This window comes from Copadichromis virginalis, linkage group LG4, assembly GCF_057382275.1.
Source record: "Copadichromis virginalis isolate Kocher_CV1m ecotype Utaka linkage group LG4, C_Virginalis_male_GT1.1, whole genome shotgun sequence".
In the NCBI taxonomy this organism is placed as follows: domain Eukaryota; kingdom Metazoa; phylum Chordata; class Actinopteri; order Cichliformes; family Cichlidae; genus Copadichromis; species Copadichromis virginalis.
Window position 1 is genome coordinate 20,416,031 of NC_140621.1, and position 14,440 is coordinate 20,430,470.

The following is a 14,440-nucleotide window of genomic DNA, read 5'->3' on the forward strand; positions in this document are numbered from 1 at the left end:
TGTGCAATATACCTCTCTCTCTAGAGAGGCTTTATGTAATAGGTCACAATAACCTGAATACACAGCAATAAAAAAATATATTTTAAATTATAAATAGACTATTTGTTAATGATTATATTTTTATATTCATTTGGTTGATGAATTTTTTGTTCCAGTATTTGTGAATGAAGGTAAGTAGGTATGCATTTTAGTTTTTCAGAAAATTGCCACCAGGTGGAAGCAATGAGAGAAGGATCGGGCATTACACAAGAGTCACGGAGCTGCTGACACTTGATCTGTGCACGAAGGTTTTTCAGGCCTAAGCTGGGCAACTGTAGAGATAAACTGCTTTGGCTCTGATGACTTTTGACTGAAATGGATGAAATGTCTCACTGCTCTTTTTCTGGTGGTGAAGAATATAAAAATCACTTCCAGCCTGGTGAGTGAAAGAAAGTGTGAGGCTGCATGTGACTGTGTAACAAGACACTGCTGTAAAAATATAGAAGACTGTGCCTCTTTCCTCATTCTCAGGTATATATGTGTGCTCCGAATGTGGCCACGAGTTATTTTCAAGCATGTCGAAGTTCGAGCACTCTTCTCCGTGGCCGGCGTTTTCACAGACTATCCGTGAAGACAGTGTCTCAAAACACCCTGAAGCTTGGGGACCGATAAAGGTAGTAAACAACATTTGTTAGGAAGCTTCAAATAATAAGCTGGACTAGATGTGATTTAACACTGTTACCAATCAGGTATAAGGTTTGACTTGCACAATCTGGATTAAAATACTTAGGTCTGTTGTGGGAAGTGTGGCAATGGACTGGGTCACGAGTTCTTGTATGATGGACCAAGAGAAGGGCTGTCACGCTTCTGAATCTTCAGCAGCTCACTTATGTTTATCCCTAAAGGTGACTATCAAGGGTTTCCTACATTGCACAGCTGGTTTCATACATTACACCCCCACTGTCCACCTGCAACCAGCTGTTGTTTCTTCTTTTCTCTAAACAGAAAAGGCTGATGGACAGAAAAGTGAGCAGTGAAAGACAAGAATTTTCCCTCCTGCTGATGTGTTCACAGCAAATGAAGTACTCAGGATAAAGTTTAATGGATCTCCTGGGCACTGATGAGAAAGTGGACACTAGGAAGAAAGGACTGGTCTAAACAAATCGTTCAACTGTGAGCATACAACACAAAAAATAGCTACAGCTACAGGAAATAGCTCAAATTCAGCCACATTGTTTGAACTTTGCACTTTTTTTTTAACTTGTCCCCTGGGCAAAGAGTGTCAGATGTTTATCAGCCACAGTCTCAGTTTAAATTAACTCATGTCTGGGAAAATGTGTTAATGACTGTGTGCCAATGTCTAATTTGTGATTCCACCAGCTGATGGTGCTATATAGCCTAAATAAGCTTTGTTTTTCTGCATTATTAGTCACTCTATGATGTTACTGTATAAAAAAACAAACAAAAAACCCTTTTGGTTTGATTGGTCCCAACCTCTAAAGCTCTCAGAGTTTCATGACTGGACTCATACAGTTAGAATCATAAGGAACTATCTTCATTCACACTGCGCTCAAGGAGTGAGCCCTACATGTGCTATAGTACCTGCCAAGTACCTCGAACACTGCACCAATTTGGCTTAGAGCATTGATACTGATTTAAAGTCATTTTAGTTGTTAATTTACCTTACGGTTGTATGAAAGTATCACATTGTACATCAGTTCAATATACATTTATTGGCTACTTTATTAGGTAAACAGTGCTAATACTGTGTAGGATCTTCTTTTTCCTTCAGAACTCTTAATAAAGTGCTGGAAATATTCCTCAGAGATTTTAGTCCATTTTGACATGATAGGATCACACGGTTGCTCCAGGTTTGTTGGCTGCACATCCATGATGAGAATCCCGTTCCACCAGATCCCAAAGATGCTCTATTGGACTGAGATCAGCTGACTGTAGAGGCCAATGAGAACAATGAACTCACTGTCATGTCACGGCCTGAACTGTTGGTGCATGGAAGAATGGATCTGTGCTTTCATGGTATTTTTTTTTCCAGTCTTCTATTATCCAGTTTTGATGAGTCTGTGGGAACTGTAGCCTTTCTTTCCTGTTCTTAGCAGATTTCTCAGCTGCACATCATTTATGAGAATCCTGTTCCACCAGATCCCAATGATGGTCTATTGGACTGAGATCAGCTGACTGCGGAGGTCATCTGCGTAAAGTGTCCTATCCAAAAAAAACTGTTTGGGATGATTTGAGCTTTGTGGCATTGTTTGTTATCCTGCTGGAAGCAACGATTAGAAGGTTGTTCCACTGTGGTCATAAAGGGATGGACATAGTCAGCAACGATAGTTGGGTAACTGGTGTTTAAAAGGTTCTCATTTGGTGCTAAAGGTCCCAAAGTGTGCCAAGAAAATATACCCCATCCTATTACACCCCATCACAAGCTTGAAGCGGTGACACAAGAAGGGATGGATCAATGCTTTCATGTTGTTTACATTAAATTCTGACTAAATGTTGAGACTGATCAGACCAGGCGACGTTTTTCCCGTCTTCTATTGTGGAGTTTTGTTGAAAGCCTCAGTTTCCTGTTCTTACCTGAGAGGAGTAAGAAGTCTTCTGCTGCCTTCTGCTGCTGTAGCCCATCTGAGCCAAAGTTTAAGATGTTGCATATTCAGAGATGCTTTTCTGCATACCTTGGTTGTAATGGGCACTTATCTGACTCACTGTTGCAACTGTTATCAGCTTCATGCAGTCTGACCATTCTCCTGTACTGTCTGACATTAACAAGGCATTTTCACCCAGAGACCTGCTGCTCGCTTGACATTTTTTCTATGTGTGTGGGAAAATCCCATCAACAGTTTCTGAAATACTCAGGCCTGTCTGGCACCAACGACCATACCACATTGAAAATCTCTTAAACGACCTTTCTTCCTCATTCAGAAGCTCAGTTTGAACTTGAACAGATCCTCTTCACCACGTCTACATGCCTAAACTGATTGGGTGGTGAGATATTTGTTTTAACAAGAGGTTGAACTGATGTACCTAACAAAGTGTCCAGTGACCTTGACCTTGATTAGTGTGAACTGAATGACTGGAGTAAATAGAGAAGAAAGTCTCTATCAGCTCTCTGTACTCAAATTATCCTCATTCTCTGTAGCCAGCAACAACAAAGCAATGCTGAACTTATCAGCAACTTTTCACAGATGTTGTTCATTCACTTTAAGTAATTGTAGTAAAAGTAAGACGCTTCTGCACAAATAAGGCCTGATTTTCTTTTTCTAATGGAATTTAGGTGAGTTTTTTCTAAGATCCACTGATTGAGAGTGCTGCATATATCTGTACATCATGTCTCCACCGCACCGTGCTGTCTGCCTTTCAAGCCGGCAGCTTGTTTCCCAATCTAGATCCTGCAGTTATGGGGCGCTGAGCAGTAATACTCTGGTACAGACGTTAGGGGGTCGTGTGTGGGGGTTTTTTTCTCCACTTGGTAAAGTTTTCTAAATATCTCAGTAAGCAGCAGTTCTTGGCTGGTGGAGTGGTGGAATTTTAAACAAAGTGAGCATGTGGGTGTATATTCAACAGCTCTCATGCTGTTTAAGTGTCTAGGATGAGCAGGTGTGAAGCTGCTGATTTTCAAAGGCTGGTAGATCTAAGGGGGAGATGAAAGCTTCGCTGTCAGACAGAGGATTAAGAACGGAAGTGCAAACATTCATAGATTGTGATGTTAAAGTATTTAAAGCATAGACTTCTTTGCTCGTTTTAGCGGTGCTGATGTTTTCTGCAGCTGCATTTCCCAAAAAAACGAAAACAAAACACTAGTGGAACATCTCACCTGGTCAAACATCTCCCATACAACCTGTAAGTAACATATACAGAAATGTTACTGGATAGAAAAAGAGCATCAGTCTTTCACTTGGAAAAACTGGGAGACGCTAATTTCTCAGCGTATTTTTCTGTGTGGAAGACGCAAGGCTGAATGTAGGGTCGTGATCTCCAATCCTTCAAGCAGCGCTACATTAAAAATGTATACAATTCCATAAAAGAAATCCCTGAATGGGAACACTGAAACCACAGTCGGTAAATAAAGTTGTCACTGCATCCACAGTCCAAGGTAAAAGTCTAGCACGCTTCTAATTGCCTTCTCTAAGCAAAAGCTAATTTTAGGTTTTAGATTTTTTAATGGTTCAAAACCACAAAGCAGTCTTTTTGTAAATCCTGGATTTTGATGCTTACCAGCGCATAGTTTAAAAGTTAGTATCTCTCATGGTGTTGTGGTACGTTAGTGCATCTGGATTTGGAGCAAGAGATGCTGCCATCTCTTGATAAATGATGTGTTTTTCATAGCAGGCCTTGATTATTTTAGCAGGAATTACATCCTAGATATATTAACAGCATAGTAAAGCAGTCTGGTTGCTAATGTGGCTTGCCTGCAGTTGAGACCTGTCACCTACGGAAAATACATTTGGCAAACTATGAAACAAAAAACAGCAGCAGCTGGTCATTGTAGTTTCTCGTGGCCTTGTTAAAAGAAAATGTGATATGTACCACACAGCAGTAAATGTTCTCTGCAAGCCAGCTGCTGGCATCAAAAACTTGTTTAAACTAGTTTTTTTTAAAACCCAAAAAACCATAAACTAACATTTTAGGAAAGCACGATCAAAACAGCAGCTACAAATGTGCAGATATGATGTGATTTTGTCGGGTGTTTCTTGCTGTCAGAGCTTTGTCTAAAGTACTGCTCAGTTTTTCCACAGACTTTAAATCATCAGGCAGACTACACCGGGCCCAATCCCTCAAACTGTCAGCTCTAACCCTAATGTTGGCTCCAGTGTTTACCTCAAACTCTCATTAATTAACTAATACCTTCCATGTGACTGATTAGATGTTGCTCATTCTCTGTAATGTCAACATACGAGTGCACAGACTAAACTGCCCTCTGGGATGAGACAAAAATGCAGAGATAAACCAGATGTGACAACGAGAGATGGAGAGGAAAAGAAAATTGCTCCAACCCCACCTCCAACAAAAAAACAAAACAAAAACAGGAGTACAATTAGCATTTGCTATCTGTGAGAACAGCCTTTCTGGCTGGCATCTGAGCACAGCTGTATGGCCAAAAGGAAGCAAACAGGAAGGAGGAAGTGGCAATTCTCCGATAGAATCACAAGACAGACTTTATTTCCACTGACCTCTGTGTCTCATCCTGCTCGTAAACAAATGGGATCCTTAATTACATTAAACCACCACTGCTCCAAAGTCTTCCTCAGTTCCAAAGGCCAAGCCTCGAGGTTGGGCTAACCATATGTGTGTGTGCGCCAGTGACTCATTCACAGGACATCTTGCTTTAATTGTACCCTATATGAGGCTGTTGCTTAGATGTGGATGTTTACGGGCACTACACCTGCTTCTGTTTTGAGCCAAGCCAGACAAAAAAAGAAAAAAAGGGGAAAAAAGAGCTTATTTTGCTTCCACACGCCATGGCATTAGATTCAAGTTCATCAAGGTAGCAAAGCTCACTAAAACATCTGTCACCCAGTGGCTGCGCGTCTGCACACACCGCAAGCTGTGATCATTTTGCTGGAGGAATAAAGTGCCTGAATGCGTGACTGCAACTTAAATAAAGAGATATCCTTTCATCAGGGGGTAATATTTGCAGTATGTGAGCTAACCCACTATATGTCTCCATCCATACATACGTTGAGGGCCTGCCCTCCACATGTTTTAGGCATACATATGTTGGCCAAAACTCCATCTCCCTGCATAACGAATGAAAGAATAAACAAAGCTTTTATACGAGACACTGGTGGATGATTTCCGCTCTGGATCAAAGAAAGATGGAAACTCGAGGCGATCCAGGTTGGGCATAGTTATCAGGTCAGCATGTGTTCGAAGGAGACAGGGCTTAAACCGAAATGAAAATCCTCTTTGCAAGGTAAACCGCACCTCAATGATGTGTGGTTTACTGGAACTCATGTTATGTGCTGTGGGTATACAAAAAAGCATATCTTGATGACTTATAAACATAGTAAAAGCAGGAAGAAGAGTTATAAAACTACAGTTACTTTAAGGAGGAAACAATAGGCCACCTCACATTTCTGTTCTTTCCAGCAAAATGTCAAAGGTTTCAAAATGCAGGAGACAAAAGCAGACAGAAGAGCCAAAGCAGCGCACTGCACAGCTTACAGCATGAGGGCTCTCAATGAAAACAAAATAAACAACACGTGAAATCTCAGTGGCTTCTGCCACTTTATTGTCATCTCTATCACATTCCTGTCTGCGAAAGCCGCCGACTTCAAAAACACGGCGAGGGTTTTTGAACATATACATGTTTGCAAACATCACTCAGCTGCTATCTGATCTGCTTTAGAGAGATAGCACCCTGAGAGAGCAGCGCAGGTTGGTCCTAAAAGCTTCAAAGGAATACTTGAGGTGTGTGGCACAGGTATTGTTTGCACAGATCAGGCTAGGGTGGTGGTGGGTGGGGGTCGTTATTTTCGGGGATGCTGGACCGACTGAGGGATAAAAGCGGAGGTTTAAGAGGAGAACAAGACTGGCTGATTGTGTGCCCACATGACAACTTTTATCCGGCCTTGATCAGAGACTATACGGGGTTTGAAAGGCCTCAAAGGTGGGCACTGTAATCCAGGAAGGAACTTTGGGAAGGTTCTGCCCTCATGTCATGCAAATCTTTTTACTTTTCCTGTTATTTTTCTATATGAGTTCAGCCTCACAGATCACCAAAATGGTCAAATGGAGTCAGGGAAACCTTTATCAAAGCGCTATCTTCAGGCTATGGAAATACGAGCAAGGTTTAGGATTTCAGTTGAAAAGCTCGCAGATATTCAGAACAGTGACAGACTGGGAAAATGCAGTGTTTTTGTCAGCGCATGCCGAGAAATGTCACAAGTCTTTGACGTCTAAGTAAATGACTGCACACTACAAACATCTTTTTAGACATTTAAATTGTGCTGCAGAGAAGAAAGCAATTACTTCAGCCTTTCTCTGGGTATCGTGCCACAGAGTCATTTTTTTTATTCACATCCCACCCCCTTACCCAGACTACACCCACCCAGTCAGTTAACCCGAACTCCCTGCAATTTGTAGCTGCTCATCCTCTATCATCTTCATTAACAATCTAAGCATGCTTCATGTGCCATCCAGATCATACTGTGCGACTTAAAGAAGACTGCGAGCATGTCGATGCACACCCCTTCCTTGTTTGAGCCTGCATTTTTCTCTTACCGGCTGTCTGTATTTGCATTGTATATACACTGTGTACTGTACATATGGGGTTGCATAGAAATTGTAAACCCTTTACTCCCCACAGACCCCAGATGGGTGGTCGTAATAGTCAAAATTGCTCCTTTGGTCATGCTAATTGCTAACTTCTGTGCAGAAAATGTTCAGAGGTGCCTAAGCTCTTCATTCCACTCGACTCAATCAGAAACCTATAATCTACAGCATACATCATTCTCGGCCTCAGTCACTTGTATAGTATTTGACATTTTTCAGATGACTTTTTCACCAAAGATCAACAAGTAGAGACAGTGAGAGGCAAAAGAGGTATTTTTGTGAGCTTGTGTGCAGTGATAGCTACATCAACAGTTTGACAGTTTTTTAAAAGTGTGCTATGTTAGATGGGTACAGTGATGATACACAGATCAGGCATAACATTCTGACCACTGACAGGTGACGGGAATAACGCTGATTATCTCTTCATCGTGGCACCCGTTAGTGAGTGGGATATATCAGGGAGCAAATGAACATTTTGTCTTCAAAGTTGACGTGTTAGAAGCAGGAAAAATTGCCAAGTGTGAGGATTTGAGCAAATTGACAAAGGCCAGAATGTCAAACTCACAAAAGTGGTTCAAGAAATCCAGAACTAGACAATGGAGCAATGAAAGAAGGTGGCCTGGTCTGATGACTCAAATTGTCTTTTACATCATTTGGATGGCATTCAGGTGCGTCACTTAACCTGGGGAACACCTTACACCTGAATGCACTATGGGGAGAAGGGTAGCCAGTGGAAGCAGTATGAGGCTTTGGGTAATATTCTGCTGGAAAACCTTGGTTCCTGCCATCCACATAATCAGATTTTGACACATACCACCTACCTAAGCAAACCATGTTCCCCCTTTCATTGAAACAGTACTCTCTGATGGCTGTGGACTCTTTCAGCATGATATTGCACGCTGCCACAAAAACGAAAATGGTCCAGGAATGGTTTGAGGAGCACAACATTGAGTTTGAGGTGTTGACTTGGCCTGTAAATTTGCCAGATCTCAATCCAATCGGACATCTGTGGGATGCATGTTGGCCCCACCTCGCGACTTAAAGGACTTAAAGGATCTGTTGCTAACATCTTGGTCCCAGATACCACAGCACACCTTCAGGGGTCTGGTGGAGTCCATGCCTCCATGGAACAGGGATGTTTTAGCAGCAAAAAGGGGACCGACACAATCTTAGGCAGGTGGTCATAATGTTATGCCTGATTGGTGTAAATCATTAAGGGGCAGTTTACGGCCTGTAAGTTTAGCTTAACATAAAGCCATAAAGCAAACATGAGGATGTTTCTGATTAGCACAGAGAAAATCAAGCAAATCATGTTTTTCAAATCTATATGAAAACCAGAATGCAAAAGTACAGTTTTCCTAAGGGTTCATGCACCAGATAGGTACTTACTGCCAGGGAGGAGCAACGTCTGACAAAGAAGTAACTCAGCACATAAACCGCAGGAAAATAGCAAATTATTGTTTTTACATCGCACTGCTTCAATAGGGCACAAGCGGGATGTAATGCGTGAGCTTTGGAGCTTAAGTTTGGAGAAAAAGAGCCGTCTTCCAAGTTAGCTTCATCTTAAGTGTACAAACAGGAGAATTATATGGATCTTCTTATTTAACTCACCATCAGGAAACAAAGGACATTCCTCAAAATACTGTTTCTTTAAAGCACATGTGAACTCTGTGACACTCTACCCAAAAGAAGAATAATGATTGTATTGTGTATTATATCTGTGAGATTATATCTGTGTGTATTGTATTTATATGTGTGTGTGTGGATGTGTGTGTTTATTTGTATGATCATATCTGTCCCCATGTATGGGGGGGAATTCCATACCTCCATCATAAACCCTTCAGCACATATTGTGAAACACACACACACACACACACACACACACACACACACACACACACACACACACACACACACACACACACACACACACACACCTGGTTCCTTAATTACTCTTAGATTAATATGTCTTCACCTTCAGCACCCACACCCGCAAACCTTCATTTACTTCCATTTACTTCTGTGCCAGAAGAGCACACATCCCCATCAACTCCTGTGAGCTATTCTGCAGTAATTGCTCCTCTTAGTCCTTCAGCCTCTCCCTATTGGCTTGTCAGTGCCCTGGATTTTTGCAGAGAACACCGTGTTATGCCAATATTAACGACACTGACGACAGAGAGCAGTCTGCGTTTTTTTCCCCCTTGTGTATCTTTAACAATGATTGGAGGAAGCGAATGATTGCTCGGTCAAGAGAACAGAATCCAAATTCTTTTAAAAATTTATTTTGGGGGAGTTCACAGAAGTAAAAAAACTTCTTTTGGACCAGCAAGCTCTGTTGTGTCCCCAAAAATCACAGCCCTCAAAACCTAAAGTGAGTCCAGATGAGAGCTGAAGGCAGAAGAAGAAGAAGGAGAAGGTCTGCGTGTGCGTGACTTTATGTGTGTTGGTGTAGAGGGGGTTTAAAAAGAAGAGGTCAGAGTCTCAGAATACATTCCCACAGGAATGAGGCTAACAGACAACCCGATGTGATTATCAGCTTTAGAACAAAGTGAGGGTGTGGCGGTGTCGGTTTGACTAAAGAGAGCAGATATGCAGATTTTTTCATGACTCCACTGCAAAATGATAAATGTGTTGATGTGCAAAAGTTGAATTTACAACTAAGATTAAAGACATAACTTTTTTAATATAACCTTTAAAAAAAACCCCACTCAGATAGCCAAAGTATAAAACTGAAAATTCACTTCGTTTGTACAAGAAAGTGAAAATTTGGGGCTGCAACATAGATTTTGGTGACTTTGGACACACCCAAGCTGTATCCCCTCCATTTTTTTTATCCTTTTGCTTTAAAATATGCGAGTTGAATGCATGCATTAGCACAAGATAACTGAAAAGATAATGCAGACACGTGTATGTTAAAGCAATATTAACACTGTCAAATGCTGGATTCAGATGAGCCAAACAAGTCAATCTTTAAAGTGAAAAATCCAATTTTTCACACCTCATCTATCTCCCACAAGGTCTGATATGTCACGTCTTTGGTACACTCTTGTCGCCCTTGGCCAGAACAACCATCAGCACCTTAGCTGATGGTTTGCTTGTTTGAGTCACACACAATTTCACATTCCAGTGAAACGCAGACAGGGCCCACGGGGGTGGAAGCCTATCTCCTGTTTCTGCAGCATAAAAACAGTTTGGCACACGTGCTCGCTCTCTCTCTGGCCTGCAGGATCGCACAGGACAGGTGAGACCTGACTCAACTGTGAGGCAATGGACAGAAGACTTCTTTTTTCTCCCCCCTCCCTTTTCATTTTGAGGCTGACAGTTCTCGTTTTCTCACAGCCGCGGTGACAGATTGGAATTTGGAAAACATGGGAAACTCCAGAAAAAGGGGGAAGACAAACTGCTTTGGTTTTTACAGCAGTAATTACAGTCAGTTAACACCCGCCTGATGACTGTTTGTGTTTTTATTTACAGACACACATTTACAGACTTGTTACACATGGGGCATTCGCTTCAGTTGATCAATTCGCATCTTTTTCCCCACCCTTTTAATTGTTTTGGACCAGCCGAGCGATTGTGAAAATGGACGAGCGCCTCCATTTGGGTGGCGGTTCTGGCCCGGTAACAGTAGCACAGTGTTCAACCCAAGTGTCCGTGTCAGTGAACTGCACTGATGGAAAGAAAGTTGTTTTTCACGCAGTGGGCGGAAATAGATGGTGACAGTGACACATAAAAGGCAGGGCTGAGGTTTAGAGCTGACGTCATGGCAATCAACATTTAGGAGGACTGGGCCTTTCAGTGAAAGGAAGCCACACAGAGCAGCCCACAAGCATTTCACTAACAGTCTGAGACCGGGTACCGCAAGCTGTACATGAGCGTGCAGACAGGGAACAATAGGGCTCCACAGGCGCGTGGTTATATGTAGTATAAAAGCGTGAAGTTATAAAAGTCTTCGTGCATGCCAGTGCACTGCTTCACCTTTGCAGCTCTGTCAGATTTGGAGCCACATGACTTACTGAATCCCCCAAACTGAGCTCGAAGGCATGAAACTCTATACTCCGTCTCTTTTTTAACATCTCTTTTTAAACTTTCTCTCTCTCACACACGCACAGCTCCTGTCACACAGGCAAAAACACATATAGGCACCCTTCACATCCCCGTCTCCCTGCTCCTCCGCCCTTCCTCACACACCCAATATCACTTAAGAGCCAACCACCAGATCCCATTTTTCACCACAGAGCTGCGGATTAGAAAAGAAGGCATTTCCCAAACGGTCTGCGGCTTATGTGATGACATGATTGTCATTCAGTTTAATTCCCTCCGTTCTCTTTAGATTCCTGCTCCCCTGATTCTGGTGCTACAATAAAGCACAGAAAGTAAATAAGAGTTAAAAAAAAGAAGAAGAAGAAAACACGAGGCTCCTGTAGGGACATGCTTCCTCGAAAGGCATTTTAGATTAAATTGTCAAGATGAAAGACGTATAGAAAATTGTTATGTGCAGCTGGTTTCCAGTCGGGGAAGGCTTTTGTGCATTTTTGTTTATGCAAAACATATCCATAGGCTTATACGTGCATAACTGCTACGTAATTGAAGCTCCTGGTTTTGGGGTATTGCCCAGATTTAACTCCAGTGAAGTCAGAATGAACGCCAGCGAACTCTCCCTCAGCTATAAATTATTCCCATGTTGAACTTGAGGAATGATGTGAGCCTAGCACTGTCTAATGCTTCCAAGGCCGTTCAAAGTCTTGCATAATCTCCGAACATCTCTCCTCTCAGATCTTTACTACATTGATCCATTTAGTGATGTCTCTATAAAGTTGCAGAGCAAGTCTGGGACTCCGAAGGTCCCGCTGGAGGCAAAACAAAGAAGAAAAGTTTGATACACCTGCGTGAAGGTGGCGGGACATGAGGGATGGTGGGTAGGAGGAGAAGAGGAAGCTGTGGGGGCAGAAAAAAGTGCGCGGCTGGAGAGATCAGAGTGATTTTGTTCAGTCCTCCATCTCCTCCTTCACGCTGTCCATCAGTCATTCTCACTGAGGTTGCTTACATTTGCAGATAAAAGTTAGGAAGGTGGGGCCTCGCAGCTGCTTTGTTGTGGGCCTTTGAATTCATCCTCACTGCCTGAGGGATCCACCACTGAGCATATTGCATGTAGGAAATAGTGTGCATGGCATCTGTTGTTGCTTCAAAGAGAGATTCAGGCACAACGTGCACATTACGAGCATAAAACTTTCTTTTTGACAAGAAATCTAGGCGAAAAGCGAACATTGTATTGTATTTTTTTTTTGTTGTATTTTTGTATTTATTTATTTATTGTCATTGTCAGAGAACAATGAAATTGCATTTGGGGCTTCCGTACAACCCGTAAATAAAATAATGAAGAAAATAATAAATACCCCTTAAAACCCAAGTGTAAATATTTAACCCAGTGTGACTCCAGTGCAATAAGACAATCCTTAGCAACAACATGAGAACATGACAAGTAAACATGAGAACCTGACAAGAACATTCATCAGAATCAGAGGGGGACGCTCTTTTGTCCGTATATACTACTTTGCAGTTAACTACTACGAAATGTCTTGCTGATATTCATTCCACACACACACACACACACACACACACACACACACACACACACACACACACACACACACACACACACACACACGGTTCAGGCTCCATTTAAAGGAAAATACAGCCTTGCCTCTGCACTGCTTGATGAGTATCTCCTGGTTTCAAACATCTGTCATGATGGTTTTAAGGCGGGGATTCCAAACTCATTCAAATTCAAAACTGGAACTTTCTTTCATTTAACGGTTAATCTTTTAATTATTTACTTTGGTGTAGTATGAATGAACATGGAGGAAGTCTTTATCAATGCGAAAAGCTGACAAACTTGTGAAAATAAAGTTAAAAATCTCAAATGTATGCCCTTCTTCACATTTCCAAAGCCATCCATTGGGCAGGATTGGAGTCTTTGGCAGGCCACTCTGGCCTCAGGGCCTAATGTTTGACACCCCTGTTTTAAGAGTTCTGCTGGGTTTTGCAAATGGGCGACAGCTTCTTCCTCACACTGGAAATTACACAACGAGAGTGGAACATTCAGCTTTTTGCTGTGCAGGATTTGTAATTTGCTGTAATGGCTGACACATGTACGCGCCATCGGCAGGCTTCCGGCTATGGAAATCTCTATCTGTGGTGCACACAGGGATGCGGCGCCAGCACGCACCTGCAGGCACAGCGGTGGGAAATATAGTCTGGACTGCACACATGCATACATAAAAACGTGAGCACACAGAGATAGAGAGGAGCATACAGGCAAACACACCCACAGATTGATATACTGTATTATCCGACCTCAATCCTATATACACAGATGCAGCTCACGACTTGTATATCACATTTGTTTCTTCAACACTGCTGCTGCCTGTTTGTTTCTTTAATCTCACTGTTTATATTTCTGCGTCCAAACCTGCCAGTATAACTCCAGCTAGGGCAATTAGCATGAGGGAAAAGCAAATAAAACGTCTGATGAAAGCAAAGCCCGGATCCTGACCTCACTCTGACTGAATGTGGCACTACAGCCAGCGGACGGTCATTTCCAAAAGCTGTGAATTCCTCGATGCCAAGCTGGCCTCTTTTGCAGTGGATTTACAATGGCTGTTTGTGTGTCAAAACATATCATTATTCTATATTTGCCTGGGTCATGTACGAATCCACAGAGACCTTTGTTTCAGCAGACGGCGGAAACTGCAATCACGGGCTCTGCAATTCTTAACTTTGAAAGCTTTTCCTTAAAGGAAAAGTTAGACACTGCGGGACAGAGCTATTAAGAGACTGTCAAGACTTAGATGAAAAGATTGATACCACTCTCCTATCAGGATGCTAAGAATACTAATAGCAATCAGCTAACTTGGCGCAAAGACTGAAAATGGGAGGGAAATCTGAAAAGTCACAAAATTCACCCAGGATCTACAGAGATCACGTTATGTGTCACTTCTGTAGTTTGCACAGAAACTGTAGAAGTAAAAAGTGTAAAAACACTTTTTTTTTGCACTTTGGAGCGAAACATAGAGCGTCTGCTGTTTTTAGCCTCGCACTTCACACCCTACAACCGCTGACACTCTCTTGCCATTTTTGATTTTCTATACACACCAAATACAATATG

General features: G+C 42.2%; 1 pseudogene across 1 annotated transcript; it reads left to right on the forward strand.

The window, feature by feature from the left end:
• Positions 1-14: 14 nt before the first annotated feature.
• LOC146711304 (methionine-R-sulfoxide reductase B1-A-like) lies at positions 15-1,798 on the forward strand (annotated as a pseudogene). The gene is made up of 4 exons (XR_014920138.1): positions 15-418; positions 511-653; positions 770-884; positions 985-1,798. The product of XR_014920138.1 is annotated as a methionine-R-sulfoxide reductase B1-A-like (transcript).
• The last annotated feature ends 12,642 nt before the right edge of the window (positions 1,799-14,440 follow it).